This window comes from Plecotus auritus (genome assembly GCF_963455305.1).
Source record: "Plecotus auritus genome assembly, chromosome: 8".
Classification (NCBI taxonomy): Eukaryota; Metazoa; Chordata; class Mammalia; order Chiroptera; family Vespertilionidae; genus Plecotus; species Plecotus auritus.
Window position 1 is genome coordinate 35,482,756 of NC_137782.1, and position 14,524 is coordinate 35,497,279.

The 14,524-nt window shown below is 42.1% G+C and overlaps 1 pseudogene across 1 annotated transcript; it reads left to right on the plus strand.

Annotated features, from left to right (window-relative positions):
* The first annotated feature begins 12,641 nt into the window (after positions 1-12,641).
* LOC308255715 (protein SET-like) lies at positions 12,642-13,773 on the plus strand (annotated as a pseudogene). The gene has a single exon. The product of its transcript is annotated as a protein SET-like (transcript).
* Positions 13,774-14,524: the final 751 nt, after the last annotated feature.

Here is a 14,524-nt window from a genome sequence, read left to right on the forward strand (position 1 = left end):
ATGTGGAATCTAATGAACCAAATGAACTAACAAGCAAAATAGAAATAGACTCATAGATAGAGAGCAGCCAGCCAGCTCTCTGGGTATGGCGGGGGGTTGGAGGGATTGATGTGAGAGTGAAACGGTGATTGGCTGCCTTCTGCACACCCCACAATGGGGATCAAGCCCCCAACCTGGGCATGTGCCCTGACTGGAAATTGAAGCGGCAACCTTCAGGTACACAGTACAACGCCTAACCAACTGAGCTACACAGGCCATGGCAATCTGGGTCCGTTTTAATTATTTTCTTATACTTATTAGTCATATAATCTCTGCTATTTTGCATGCTTGGTGATTTTTTATTGGATGCCAGAAATTTTGAATTTGATGTTTTGGAGTATTGGATAGTTTTGTATTCCTATCAGTATTTTGCTCTGGGACAAAATAAAGTTACTTGAAATATTTTGGTCCTTTCAGGTCTTTCATTTAAGATTTGTTATGTGGGACAATAATTCACTACTGAGGCAAGACCCTTTGAATGCTTTACGCAGTGTTCTGTGAATTAAGTTTTTCAGTCTGACTAGTGGGAACAGGCACTGTTTCCAGCTCTGTGTGAGGGTTGAGTACTATTCCTTCTTATCCTTTAAGATAAGAAAGTATGGTTCTCTGTCCATCTTTGGGTTGTTTTCCTCACTGATACGTGCTCATTAGCGCACAGCAGAACACTCAAGGGTGACCTTTTGCAGATCTTTGGAGTTCTCTCTCCTCTCTAATATTTTGACCTGCAAATGCTAGCCACTTTCTTCTCCCTAGATTCTCAACTTAGTGAGTCCGCTCCTTCTGGACTCCCGTTCCTGTGCTGTGCCCTGGAAACTGTCACGGCAATAAAATCAGAAAGTCACCATCTGCTTTCCACCTTTCAGCAATTACTCTCCTTCATTACGGATGTCCAGTGTCTTGAAACCCAGGTGTCGTATATTGTAGTCACATAAAGCAAAAGGTCTTATTACCTAGCCCTAGAACTTATACTTCATCATTTCCACAATATCCTGATGGTTAGAGAAAGTATTCCTCTCCAATATATGTGTGTTGGGAGTGGGGTAAGGAGAGACCACACAGAGCATAAATATCTGAAGTGAAGGATCACTGAAGGCTGGTTACCACCCACAGGCAGTGAATACACCAACCTGGGGAGTGGGAAAATTAGAACGGATGAGCAGGGTGGAGCTAGATGATAGAACATTGGAAAAAGTTGATAACCATCAGAAAGAATCTGAACAGAAATAATTCCTTTCTACCCTGTGTTCTATAAAAACCTCTGTCTCAGTTGAGCTTTCGTCACACTATTTCACTATTATTTAAGTATTAGTCTCCTACTAAATTGAAAATTCCCAGAAGTCAGAGACTATCTCTTGTTCTCATTGGATCCCCAAGCTCCTACTATTATGCCTAGATCATAGTAGCAGCTCAAGCAGCATTTCTTAAATGGAATAAAGATGAATGGGCTGGAACAATAAGTTTACCAATCTCTATCACAGGGCTCTAAACTTTGTGATGTGCTATGCTGGAAAGTAGCATAATGAAAATGGTTCTTTAGGGAAGCTGTTTGGAATCAAGAGGTTGGGAACAGAGGCCAAAAAGGTTCATTCCAAAGCTGATGTGGCAATTTAGACATAAAACAGTAAGACTTGGAATAGATAAAAGTAAGAAGTAGCAATAAAGTAGAAGGCTTGCATCCCAGATCCATATGGAAAAGAAAATAGATAAAACTTACTGACAATTGAGTTTGGAGTGAAGAAAGGGCCAAGATGACTCCAGGGTTTCGAGCCAAGGAAACATGAAAACTGTGATGTCACTAACAAATTAAGACAGTGCTAAGTATGGGTGCAGTGCTCCCCTTCCAAAATTATTCTTCTTGCTTTGTTTCCTATCTGAATTACCTAAGATAGACATCTTGGAATTGTTATTGATTCCCCCACCTTCCTTATCTATGAATCCAGTTGCAACTTGAGTTCCCTAGGAAGCAGACTCAGATGGAGTGTAGTGTGCAGGATGTTTTTGAGGTTGTGTGCCTGTGATCAGCCCTGTGGAAGGGAAGAGAATGAAGCAGGGGTGGGCAGAGGGAGATGTGGAGCAGCACACAGCTTTGTGTCATTCCACAGGGAGCAGTGGAGCTAGAACGACCCTTCAAAGTGGCCCTGAATTGGACCAAGTTGGCCAAGCCTTCATGCCCACACACTACTCAGTCATTGGACCACACTGAGCTGGGAAGTGACCTCCGGTGAGGAACTCTATGCAATTCCAGCAATCCTTGAAGGGCTTGGCAGCTGAATATGGTCTGCACTTGGCATTCCCAATAACTGGGGCAGCAAGTGCTTCATTGATGGGGCATTTGAGTGGCATATCACAGTGTCCCCATCACCACCCCCCGCCCAAGTCTTCTTCTCTATCCTTGCAGGTTAGTTATTTTGGGTTCCCATTATGTTTTTCCTGAACTGCTGTAACAGCGTCTTATTTTATCTCTCTGCTTATTGTCTTCACCTCTTTCCCATCCATTTCCACACTGCTGCTATGATGATCATTCTAAACAGAGGCATAATCATGCAATTCTTTATCCTAAAACCATTCAATGACTTCTTGTCACCTGTGCGATTCAGTCCGGACCTCCAGCCGCCCTGCACTCCAGCCCTGACAAGGCTTTCACATGCCTCTGGCTCTTTTTCTGCCAGACACCTTCCTTCTCTGACCTGGTGTTTTGCTTAGCTCACGCCTGCCCTGCCCTTCAGGACTCACCTACTTTTTGTACCTATCATGGTTTTGCAAGCCTGGGTTAAGGAGCATTTCACTGTATTACTATAGCCCTCATTATTCACCTTTTTGTAGCATTTATGACATGATACTCCGATTGTTTGGTACCAGATTTTCATCTCCTTGAGAGCACAGACAGACAGCTTGCTCTTTTTAACTCAGCACCCAGCACATGGCCTGGCATGTACAAGGCTTTCAAATGTTTGAGCAATACATGAATTAATCTGAGAATTTTTAAAAAATACAGTTATTCTTCTGATTACCAACCATCTTCTTTTGGACACCTGGGACAGTTTTCAAAGGCAGGAATCAGTCTATAAAATGAGGCTTACTTATGGATCAGCTCTGAACTCCGCAGTAAAAATATTACAGTCTGTGAAGTTTAGCCAAGGAGCTACTTTGGCTCATTACTGAAGATCTTCCCTGTGGCTGCTGAGTAAGTTACTGTAGGGAAGAAAATTGTACACTGCATAATCCCACTCTCTAATTTTGCCTCTGTTCTCTCCCCCTCACTTCCCATGGATTAACCCAGGAACAAAGAAGGAGGGAGGGTATCCCTCCCCCAGCTCAGGGGATGCAGAGCTGTGGCATGTCTTCTTCTGCCCCTGGTTTCTTGTCCCAGGTTTCGAGACTGGATGAGACAAGATGGTGGCTCTTGAAGAATCTCTCCCGTCCCCACCCCCAGCCCAGTGTTGTCCAAGCCCCACCCTCTCACTTGCCTTCTTTCCCTGGAGAGAGAGAAAATCCAGAATCCTCCAAGCCGCTCATTGTTGTTAACAGACACCCAGTGCCCGCCTCACTTTCACAACACTGAGCTCTAGATGAGATTTATACTGAGATCCTGCTCTCCTGGAACGGTCTAGATTTCCTGTGAGACCTAATACAGGAGCTTAGAGATGGTTGTGTGGAAGACAGTGAGCTATCAATAAATTCTCATACCTTATTCATTTGTATTAGTTTACGATTATTTCTAAAAGAACCTTTTAACCGAATCTCATATTTCTTCTGATACCATTGGCTTTGGGGAGTCACAGAGACACTTTGGGAAACTTTATTTTACAAGGCCATGTCCTATCCTGGGAGGTTTTCATGTTAAATTCTATTAACAGTTTTTGTCTTTTGTTATAATGCATATATTAGCAATTAAAAGCCACTTAAAATAATTGATTCAATTCACTAAAGCCAACAAATTAATTAAATGATGCATAATTAATCAGAGAAGAAAGGCACTCCTTCTTAACGGTCCAGATAGGAAAGCTGTGATTTGTGTGCTCATGAACCGAGTAGATAACAGTCAGCTGAGCTCTTGAACCAGATACTGACACAATCAGGGTCATAATTTGTAGTGTCCCACGTTTGGGCTCCAGTTTGTAGTGCTCCATGTTCGGGCGCCAGTTTGTAGTGAACCCCTTTCACATCCTGCGTGGTTCAGGGTTCGGGCTCTAGAGGAGGCCGAAATGAAAGAGACTAGAAAATATTAATTTGGAAATATTGGGGCCAGTGGGGAGCCCAACTCAAGGGGAAGGACTTCGCTTTGCTCCAGCCTAGCAATCCCTTTTATTAAGACTATGGGATACACCCATACCCTTTAGGCAGGCAATTCCAATAACAGCCAATCAGCAAGAATTTACATAAAACTAGAAGGTGGAAGTTGCTTTAGCTACCATTGTCTCAACTAAACAGTGGGGGGAGGCTCTGACCTTTCAGAGCTTCAAGGTTGACCAGCCTTCCGGGTTCCTTGTCCACACCTCTCTGCTAGTGAGGACCATGGGCGGCTTCCAACAATAATTTAAGAGCCGAAGGCTGTTCAGCCCACAGAAGGAGCACTTGGCCTGGGCTACATGAAGTTATGCTGTCTGCACAGGCTGAATCTTAAGATAGATGTAGGACTTTGGCTATCAGAGCAGGGAGGCAGGGGGTGGGGATGAGGGTTCTGAGAGAGCATCCTTGTCCATTGCAGAAAATGTAGAGTACATTCAAATTGCCTGTGCAATTTGTTTCAGGTCCATGAAGAGACAAGTTGAGAAATGGAAAGTAATTATTTAGAAACTATTATAGGAATTTGATAGAGTCATTGTATATCTTCTGAATCTAAATTTTAATTTTTGGGGCTTATATTTTTATGTCTTTTTTCCATTTAATTTTCTAATAATTCATTTTTATTGTATTTAAAATAAGTGTCAGTATGCAATAGATTATAAATTGTAAAAAAAAAAAAAAAATAGAACTGGTCCTTTAACACAGATATTTCTAGAATCACTGCTTTGGATCATTCCAATGAGTCTAACCCCAGACCTTGAAAAATACTGTTTGGCCTGACCATGTTCTAGGCAGGTTAGGTGAACTCTAATATCCCTTTGCAGCTGAGTTAAAGTGGGATTTGAGATGTTTGTGTTTCTCTGTGCTTCTGTGCTCTGCAGAGGCAATGCTATCCAGCTGAAGGGATGGACAGAAATGAATTCAAAGCCATGAAGGCTGTGAATAATATAGCTGCATTGATATTCATTCTGCACATGTGCCTACTGAGGGGGTCACGAGTTGACTGTGAAAAGTAATATTACTGTACAATCTGAGCCACAGCATGAGAATATACCACACTGAATCAATGGTCCCAGCTCCCACAACAAGAGTGTAAAGACCTAAGGGCCTGCATCACGAAGCTTTTAGCAAGTTAACAACAGAAAAAAAAACCTAAGAGTCGTCCTTTGGGATAGTGGGATATGGATGAACTGGTTAAAAGAGAATAGTTAGCCATACCCAGACTTTACTAATAAAAGTGAAATGAGCAAGCCACTTACGTGAAGTGGAACTGACAGTCGCTGGGGCCTGACTTTAAATTGTCCTTGGGTGTGGTAATGGGAAATAGTGCCTAAAGTCAGTGCATATGTGTGTGCATGTGTGTGTGCGCATGTGTGTGCGTGTGTGTGCATATGTGTGTGCGTGCGCACACACACATGTTCAAGTAGCTGCAATAGCTTTTGCAGTCCCTTCAATGGGATTCAAGGTGGGTCTGTCTGGGCATTTGGTAGGTTATTGCATGTGCTCATACAGACCACAAAGGATGACTCCCCACAAACCCCCATGGCAATCTCATTCCTTGAACTACCATATGCAAGAGCCTGACTTGGGAATGAAGAGGGCTTATGGTTTGGTTTTGGTACATGAGTGATCTTGGCAATAAGATCTCAAGATTTTAAAAGGTGAAATTTCTATTTTGAAAATAAAAGTTGCTTATTGTAAAACAGCTCCACATTGCCTTATCAGAATAGGAAAGTCCCTCATCTGAGAATGGAGCACACTAGTAGTGGAGAAATGAGATAGGTCTGGACTTAAAGCCTAACTTCTCTACTTTCTAGATGTATAATTTTAAACATTGTACTTGACCTCTCTGAGCCTCAGGTTCCAAATTTGTAAAGGGGAAATAGTAAAACCTACCCTGAAAGGCTGACACTTGCAGAATACTTCTTATGCGCTAGTTTCTGTGCTAAGTAGTTACATAACATTCTTTCACTTGTCTTTACAGCTAATCTTTAATGTCGTGTACTATGATAACATGATATGCAAATCCAAACACGCAACAATCACAGCTTTAGAAAAAATAGTGTACAAAGGACTGAGCATAGCCCTGACACATAGTAGGTCCTGGTTAGATGGAGTCTATTATTACTGCCGCCACTGCCAGGAAGGCAAAGCAACATGGGAAGTGGAGATGCATCCTTGGTGTTTGCTGTGAATCCTCCCCTCCCCTCTGCTCTGCTTTCCTGGTACAGAGCAGCTGGGAGGTGGCCCAGGCTCCGGGTTTCTTGGGCTCCAGCCACATCAGTCAGGGAAGCAGGTTTACCTCACGGCAAGCCTTAGGCAGAATACAATTTTAGGGACAACTAGAAGACTCCATGACCCTCCAAGTCTCTCCCTGAAGGCCTGGATGTTGCCTAAAATTCATTTCAGGGGAGTCACGCCATTTATTCTGCTAGAATAGCAAGAAGCTAAAATGTACAAATGCCCAGGAGAGCTTGCACAGAAGTGTGAATAAATTTCTGGCAAGCAGTATAAAATGACATCAGGTCTTAATAGCTGTGATAGAGGAACATGTAGAAAAGCAATGGTCACCTGGCATGGGTTAGAAGGAGGTGCTATTGAAAGAAAAGGGAGGACAGAAACAATTTTGGGAGCGTCTGGGTTTTATACCTGGCGGGCCCTGCTTATGCTCATCTGAGTGCAGACAAATTGCATATTGTGAGCAAAGGGAAGAAGCCTCTGGAAGAAGTGTGCCTGCACCTCAGTGGACCTCTCTGAGGGAGCCAGGCTGGCCACGTTGGCCCAGCCAAGCTCTCCTCTTGGGCTGTGGGCCTGGTTGTGTGTGTGATTACAAAATTTTCTCTCCACTCCTCTCCACCTCAAGTTCTTACTGCACATAGCAGACCTGACTGCTATGTGCAGTAAGTTATTAAAATTAGGCTTCCTGAATTCAAATCCCAACTCTTCACTTACCTGACTTTGGGTAAGTACTTAATCTCCGTGAACAGCGAGCTCATGGGGGTGCGTGAGGATGAGATGAGGCGCTGAGCTAACGCGCTCTGGGCTGTGCCTGGTATGTGGGAAGCAACAGCGTTCCAGTTTGTGACCCACAGGAAGTGACTAGCCCGTCAGGCATGTGCCAGGCCACCCAGTCTCCTCAGACCAACTATGCCATTGGCAGTGGCACACATTTTACTACATGAGAAGTTATTCATTTACAGAAATTATAGTTTCTAAATGTTTCCTGTCTGCTTCACAAGATACAAAACAGTGACTCATCCATCTCTTTCATGAGAATGTTAGTCTTTAAAGATACAAACCATCTAGGGCAGGCAATAAGGGCTCTGACTGTCACGTGTCTCTGGAGGGATGGGGAGTCACCTCACCTCACCTCTCAGTGTCATGGTTTCCCCTGAGGTAAAGGGAGGAGGTGGCTGAGACAGCTCCCAGCAATAATGCTACCTGGATGTTGGTCAGCACTGCCTTCTAAAGCCATAGCATACTTCCTGAGCCTTAGTTTGCCCATTTGCAAACCCAAATTGCCATTGCCTATGACACTTTACTTAACATAAATATTAATGAGCTTCATATTTTCTTTCCAGCTCTCTCTAAGCATCCCTCATGCCATGTTTCACACACACACACACACACACACACACACACACACACACACACACACAGAGAGAGAGAGAGAGAGAGAGAGAGAGAGAGAGAGAGAGGAAATGAGAGCTTGAGCTAGCTTCTGAGAACGGAAACCATTGAATGACAAAACCAGTATATTCAGTATACTTTCATATACAGCCAATAAATTCCAAAGAGCCTATGGAAGTATCACACAGTCAACAAATATCTACTGAGTATCTACCAAGTGCTAAAATGAAGTCCTTTAGATAAATTATTGAATTCACATCCTTGCTCTGAAGGAATTTTCAATATATTATTAGAAAATAAATACATGAATCCAAGTAACTACTTTCAGGTTGGAGGGGGTAAACACCATAAAAGGAATAAAAATTAAATATGATATGGGTTCAAGAGAGAGAACGTTGTAGTTAGGAAGTCAGGGCCCCTTACCCTCTAAACGCTTGTTGTGGAAAGGCTTGTGCAGAGAGTCAGGGGAGATGAGCTCTGAGGGTAGGTAGAATTTGAATCTATGAAGATGGGATGGGGATGAGAGCTCTTGAGAAAAAGGAGGTAAAAGAACATTCCAGAACAAAAAAGAAGAAGGAGAAGTCCAGGGTGAATCTGTGGGCAGTGAATGGTGTATTCAATTGGCCTATTTCTGAGCAATGAATGTATAGATGTTGTTGTCTGAGATCCTAGAAAGCCTTGAACTGGGTAAATAATTTATGCCCTATTCCTTATTAGGAAACTGAAAGTTTTACAGCAGGAAAGGATATGTGGGGTGAAACAGAAGGGGAGAGGGAGGTCTGTGAGGAGAATGTGGTGCTAATCCAAATGAGAAGCGATAGTGGTCCAGCTAAGGGCCTGTCCCACTGGTGATGGAAAGAGAAGAAGTTTAATGGCAGAGGGACCACACATATAGTTTGCCAGGGACTGTTGTGGCTTTGACCTGGTATAATTATTAATAGTGTTCTCTTTAAAAGTACATCAGTTTGGACAATAAATTATATGATCACCTTAGTTAGAAGTGATGTTGAGGTGAGTAACTTGAAGGGTGAAACAGTGAAAAAGAAACAGATTTTGATTAAATACAGTGCCCACTGATACCCATAGTTCTTTGATATCTTCAGCTAGCTGCCCTTAGGTATTGCCTCCTGGTTCAGATCTATTCTCCAAATTGGGCTCATCATTTTGTTTGTTATTATAGAAAATTTTGCTGTTCTAAAACTCTGTTTTGCATATGTTGATGTTACTAGTATAAAGACCCCACAGATAATGGTGGCTACTTAATGTTTTCAGATTATTATTAAGGCCTATGGGACCTCATCTGAGAAACCTCAAAAAATTACAGAAGGTGTTTGTCCTTAAAGGTTCATGATGATAAAGCCCATGTGCCCTGATGAGAAATTGAATCCTCAAACTTTCGGTGTACAGGACGACATTCCAACCAACTGAGCCACAGGCCAGGCCTGCTCTGGCATTCTTGTTGCTCAAATGTGGCCCAAGGCTCCTAAGGAAAGACCTTTCCCTCTGACGCAAATCACGACCTAATAGGAATGAGACTTCCTAGCAATGGAGCACGGGTGATACTGTACTTCCCATAGCTGATCAGTGTTGCTTTCCAGTAGTTGAGGAGATGCTTTTAAGGAAAGATCATCAAACTGGAGAAATGTGAAAAATAACATAAATGGATCCACCTCAAAATGGAGTCAGAGCTGCCACCCCAGAACTGCCTGACCTGTCTTATGCCTCAAACCTTTGGAATGTTTAAATTGGGAAAAATAACCTTTAGGCAAAACCAACACTGTATTCCAAACAACTCTTTGCAAAGCCAACAGGAAAGCAGACTGAACATTAAAGTCATTCTTTAGAATTAGCACCATTATGTGTAGCTAAAGAATAACTAAGCCTATTTGCATCTATTGAAATTCTTTCCTTGACTTTTAACACCAATAGGAGTTCCTGCCTTCTATTCAGGTAATTATTCCCCTTCCCTTTCTCATAAAATCTCCTTGCCTTCACCCCCTAGTGGAAACACTATTTGGGTTTGTTTCTACCTGGATCAGTGTTTCTCAAATAGCTATTCTTTTGGTTCTCAAATAAATGCTTGTTGCCTGTTTTTTGTTTTGTTTTGTTGTGTGTGTTTTTTAAAGAAAGAAACAGGTTTTTGGAGGAAGGTGAGTCTGGTTGTGTTCATAAGTTTGAAGTAGCATTTGGGCTTCTAAGTGGAAAAATATAACAATAATAATAATAGCCAGCATTTCTTGAGTGCTTACTGTATGTCAAGCAGAGTATTACCTCATATATTCTTCAATAACCCTGTGACATAGGTACTACTATTATCCTCATTTTAGAGGTGATAAAACTGGACAGAGGAAGTCATGTGACTAGTAAACAGTTGAAAATTCGGGCCTTGACCTCAGGAAAGAATTCTAAATAGAGACAAACACCTGATGGAGAATGTCAAGGTGTCCAGGTGAGTTGCCAAAATAGAGATTGAAGTGAAGGAGTAGAGGAAAGAACAAAAGGGAAACAGCAGGAGGAAGAGGTCAGGAAGACCCAAAGGGAGCAATCAGTGAGAGAGGAAGAGACACCAAAACTATGGCCATTGTAGAGGGCGTGGCCAGCCCATTAGTTCAGAATGCTGCAGAGAAATGGGGGAGGGGGAGTGGAAAAGTAGGTTGGACTGCTGACTCTTTTTTTTTTTTGGCTCTAATATATATATTTATTTATTTATTTTTATTGTTTAAAGTATTACAAATAGTAGTACATATGTCTCCTTTTTTCCCCCCCCATTGATATCCTCCAGGCCTCCCCTACCCCCCAGTACATGCCTTTACCTACCCCCCCAGTGTCTTGTATCCATTGGTTATGCTTATATGCATGCGTACAAGTCCTTCAGTTGATCTCTTACAGCCCCCCCCCCCCCAACCTCCCCTGCCTTCCCGCTGTAGTTTGACAGTCTGTTCAATGCTTCTTTGCCTCTGTATCTATTTTTCCCCCATTTCTTTCCTTTAAAAATCTTGCCTCTGCAGACTAGAAATAAACATATAATAACAAAAAATGTTTGAGTCCCAATTTCAATGTCCAACAGTTCTGAGTCCCCGTTTCAATGTCAAACAGTTCCTTATGTGTACGTGTCAGCAATGATATCTGGATGGTGGGCCCATGGTAGCAATGCAGGTCCGACCCTCTCGGGTTTGGTCCTAGGCAACCTGCTGCGAGGCACAGCTGCTGACTGCTAGCGTGGCAAGGCGTTGTCAGCATCTTCCATCTCTGGACTGTTTCTCCTCTTGTCTTCGTGGTTGGAGCAGACCTGTCAATTCCTCTCTGTTGCAGGAATCCACATGGTCTTGGAGTTGTTTTCTGAAAATATACAAACATATTCTCGACCAAAAGTTAATAAAGGAATCTTTTCTATATAATTGATTTGGGATCCTTTTTATTTTTGCCCAAACGATTTTCCTTTGTCTTATTTAGACACCATGTGTGTTTTTCATAGCTGTCTTGCTGTTAGCATTACAAATGAAAATTAATTTTGTAAAGTAAAAATTTTCTAGATGTAATTTACTTATAGGATATTTTTCCTTACATGATATTACCCTACTATCCCCCTTTTTTTGATTAATGGAGGTTTTTGTAAATTTTATAATGCAGTCTTGATAACTTTAAATTTTAATTTTTTGCACAAAAATATGACTGCTTTAGTTTCATTTCATGTTCAGGAATTTTACCATGAGATGAACTACCAATAGAAATTTTAGATGACTGGTTAGCCAGAGATGGGTAAGATTCCTCAGGGAAGGAACAACCTAAGACAGGCACAGTCGCAGAGGGGCCATCAGGAGAGAACTTGGGGGTCAACAGAAATGGGGCACAGACCCTCACCCCCCCAACTTTGCAGGAGCCTGAACCCTCACCCCATCAGAGGGAGGTCTCCTGCCCCCATGGCTGCTTTGCTTCCCACACCCAGCTCAGATAGGGACACAGGTGACAGACAGTGACTTGGCCCAGCTCAGATTGGGACCCAGGTAACAGACAGAGACGTGGCCAACAGCAGCTGCCCTATATCTAAATCCAGCTTAGCACCAGGAATGTTCAGGGCCTACTCAAAAATGCAAATAATTCTTTCTACTAATATTTACAGGGTAAACTAAGATTGTTGGTAGAGTTATTAAATTGACAGTAAAATAATAGTCAAGTTTTCAGATTAATTTAAATAGGCTAATTGAAATAAGTGAATATTCAAGAAAATTTAATTGTACTGGACAAAAAGCTGTTCCTAAAGTGTTAACTAAAATTTCTATTGGACTGCTGACTTCTGACACAACAGCAAGCATGCTCATTTCTCCATCGTCAAAAATGTTTCACTTGTACCAGATAAAGGACAGATGTCAAGCTCCTCCTGCTGTTCTGCATGGTGTGGCGATTGCCTCCTCGCATCGTGCTCTTGGGGCAGAAACTCATTTGGAAGCTACTGTTGGCTCTAGGAGGCAGGATGGCTGAAGCATAGAGTGAGAAAGGCTGGTGTGTGTGTGTGTGTGTGTGTGTGTGTGTGTGTGTGTGTGTGTGTGTGTTTGTGTGTGTGTGTGTGGTCATTTCTGCCTGGAGCTACCACTAAACTAGGCTTTTGAAAGTGATCAAGCAATTTCCTCAGAATTGGAACAGTGTATAAAAGTAGGTGAGAGAGATCCTCCGACTTGCCTCACAGCATGGCCCCCAAACGCCAGTCCTCGCTCCCACCTCAGACGAAGAAACCGAAACTGGCTCCTGCCCCCAAGCCGGAGAAGAAGCCGACCCCTCCGGACGTGCCGAAGGGAGAAAAAGAACAGCAAGAAGCGATTGAACATACTGATGAAGTACAAAATGAAATAGACAGACTTAATGAACAAGCCAGTGAGGAGATTTTGAAAGTAGAACAGAAATATAACAAACTCCGCCAACCCTTTTTTCAGAAGAGGTCAGAATTGACCGCCAAAATCCCAAATTTTTGGGTAACAACATTTGTCCACCATCCATAAGTGTCTGCACTGCTTGGGGAAGAGGATGAAGAGGCGCTGCATTATTTGACAAGAGTTGAAGTGACAGAATTTGAAGATATTAAATCAGGTTACAGAATAGATTTTTATTTTGATGAAAATCCTTACTTCGAAAATAAAGTTCTCTCCAAAGAGTTTCATCTGAATGAGAGTGGTGATCCATCTTCAAAGTCCACTGAAATCAAATGGAAATCTGGAAAGGATTTGACGAAACGTTCAAGTCAAACACAGAATAAAGCCAGCAGGAAGAGACAGCATGAGGAACCAGAAAGCTTCTTTACCTGGTTTACTGACCATTCTGATGCAGGTGCAGATGAGTTAGGAGAAGTCATCAAAGATGACATTTGGCCAAATCCTTTACAGTACTACTTGGTTCCTGACATGGATGATGAAGAAGGGGAAGGAGAAGAAGATGATGATGATGATGAAGAAGAGGAAGGGTTGGAAGATATTGATGAAGAAGGGGATGAGGATGAAGGTGAAGAAGATGAAGATGATGATGAGGGGGAAGAAGGAGAGGAAGATGAAGGAGAAGATGACTAATGAACACTGATGGATTCCAACCTTTTTTAATTTTCTCCAGTCCCTGGGAGCAAGTTGCAGTCTTTTTTTTCCTTTTTCTTTTTATTCCCCCCTCTTGTGCTCAGTCGCCCTGTTTTTGAGGTCTCTTTTTCTCTCCTTTACACCATGGTTCTCACCTTCTTTGGGGGGGATGTACCTTGAGCAGAATACAGTGGGAAAAGAATCTTTGCCCCTTTCTGTTCCAAATTCATTTTTATGCCTTCCTGTCTCAAGAAAAACTTAATGGAATCAACACCACCGTGCTCTGTGGGAAAAAAGAAAAACCACCTGCTCCCTTAGCTCTGCTGGGAGCTGGAGGTTGCTAGGCCCCTATGTAGTAGTGCATAGAATTCTAGCTTTTTTCCTCCTTTCTCTGTATATTGGGCTCAGAGATTACACTGTGTCTCTATGTGAATATGGACAGTTAGCATTTACCAACATGTATCTGTCTACTTTCTCTTGTTTAAAAAAAGAAAAAAAAACTTAAAAAAAGGGGGAGTTATAGAAGGTGAGCAAAGGTGAGCATTTTGACAACATGGCTTCTCCTTTGGCATGTTTAATTGTGATGTTTAACGGACATCCTTGCAGTCTAAGATGACACTTTTAAAATAAAATTCTCTCCTAATGATGACTTGAGCCCTGCCACTCGATGGGAGAATCAGTAGAACCTGTAGGATCTTATTTGGAATTGACATTTCTCTATTGTAATTTTGTTCCTGTTTATTTTTAAATTTTCTTTTTGTTTCACTGGAAAGAAAAGATGATGCTCAGTTTTAAACATTAAAAGTGTACAAGTTGCTTTGTTACAATAAAACTAAATGTGTACACACAAAAAAATAAAAAAAATAAAAGTAGGTGAGAAAGAATTATAATGCTTACCTTGCCTTTGACGACTGAGCAAAGTTTACTAACCTCCAAGGATAGAATTTCACTCACTAATCTGTAAGCCTAACTTGGCCTGACTCTCACGAAACTTAACATGAGAAGTGTTTGTT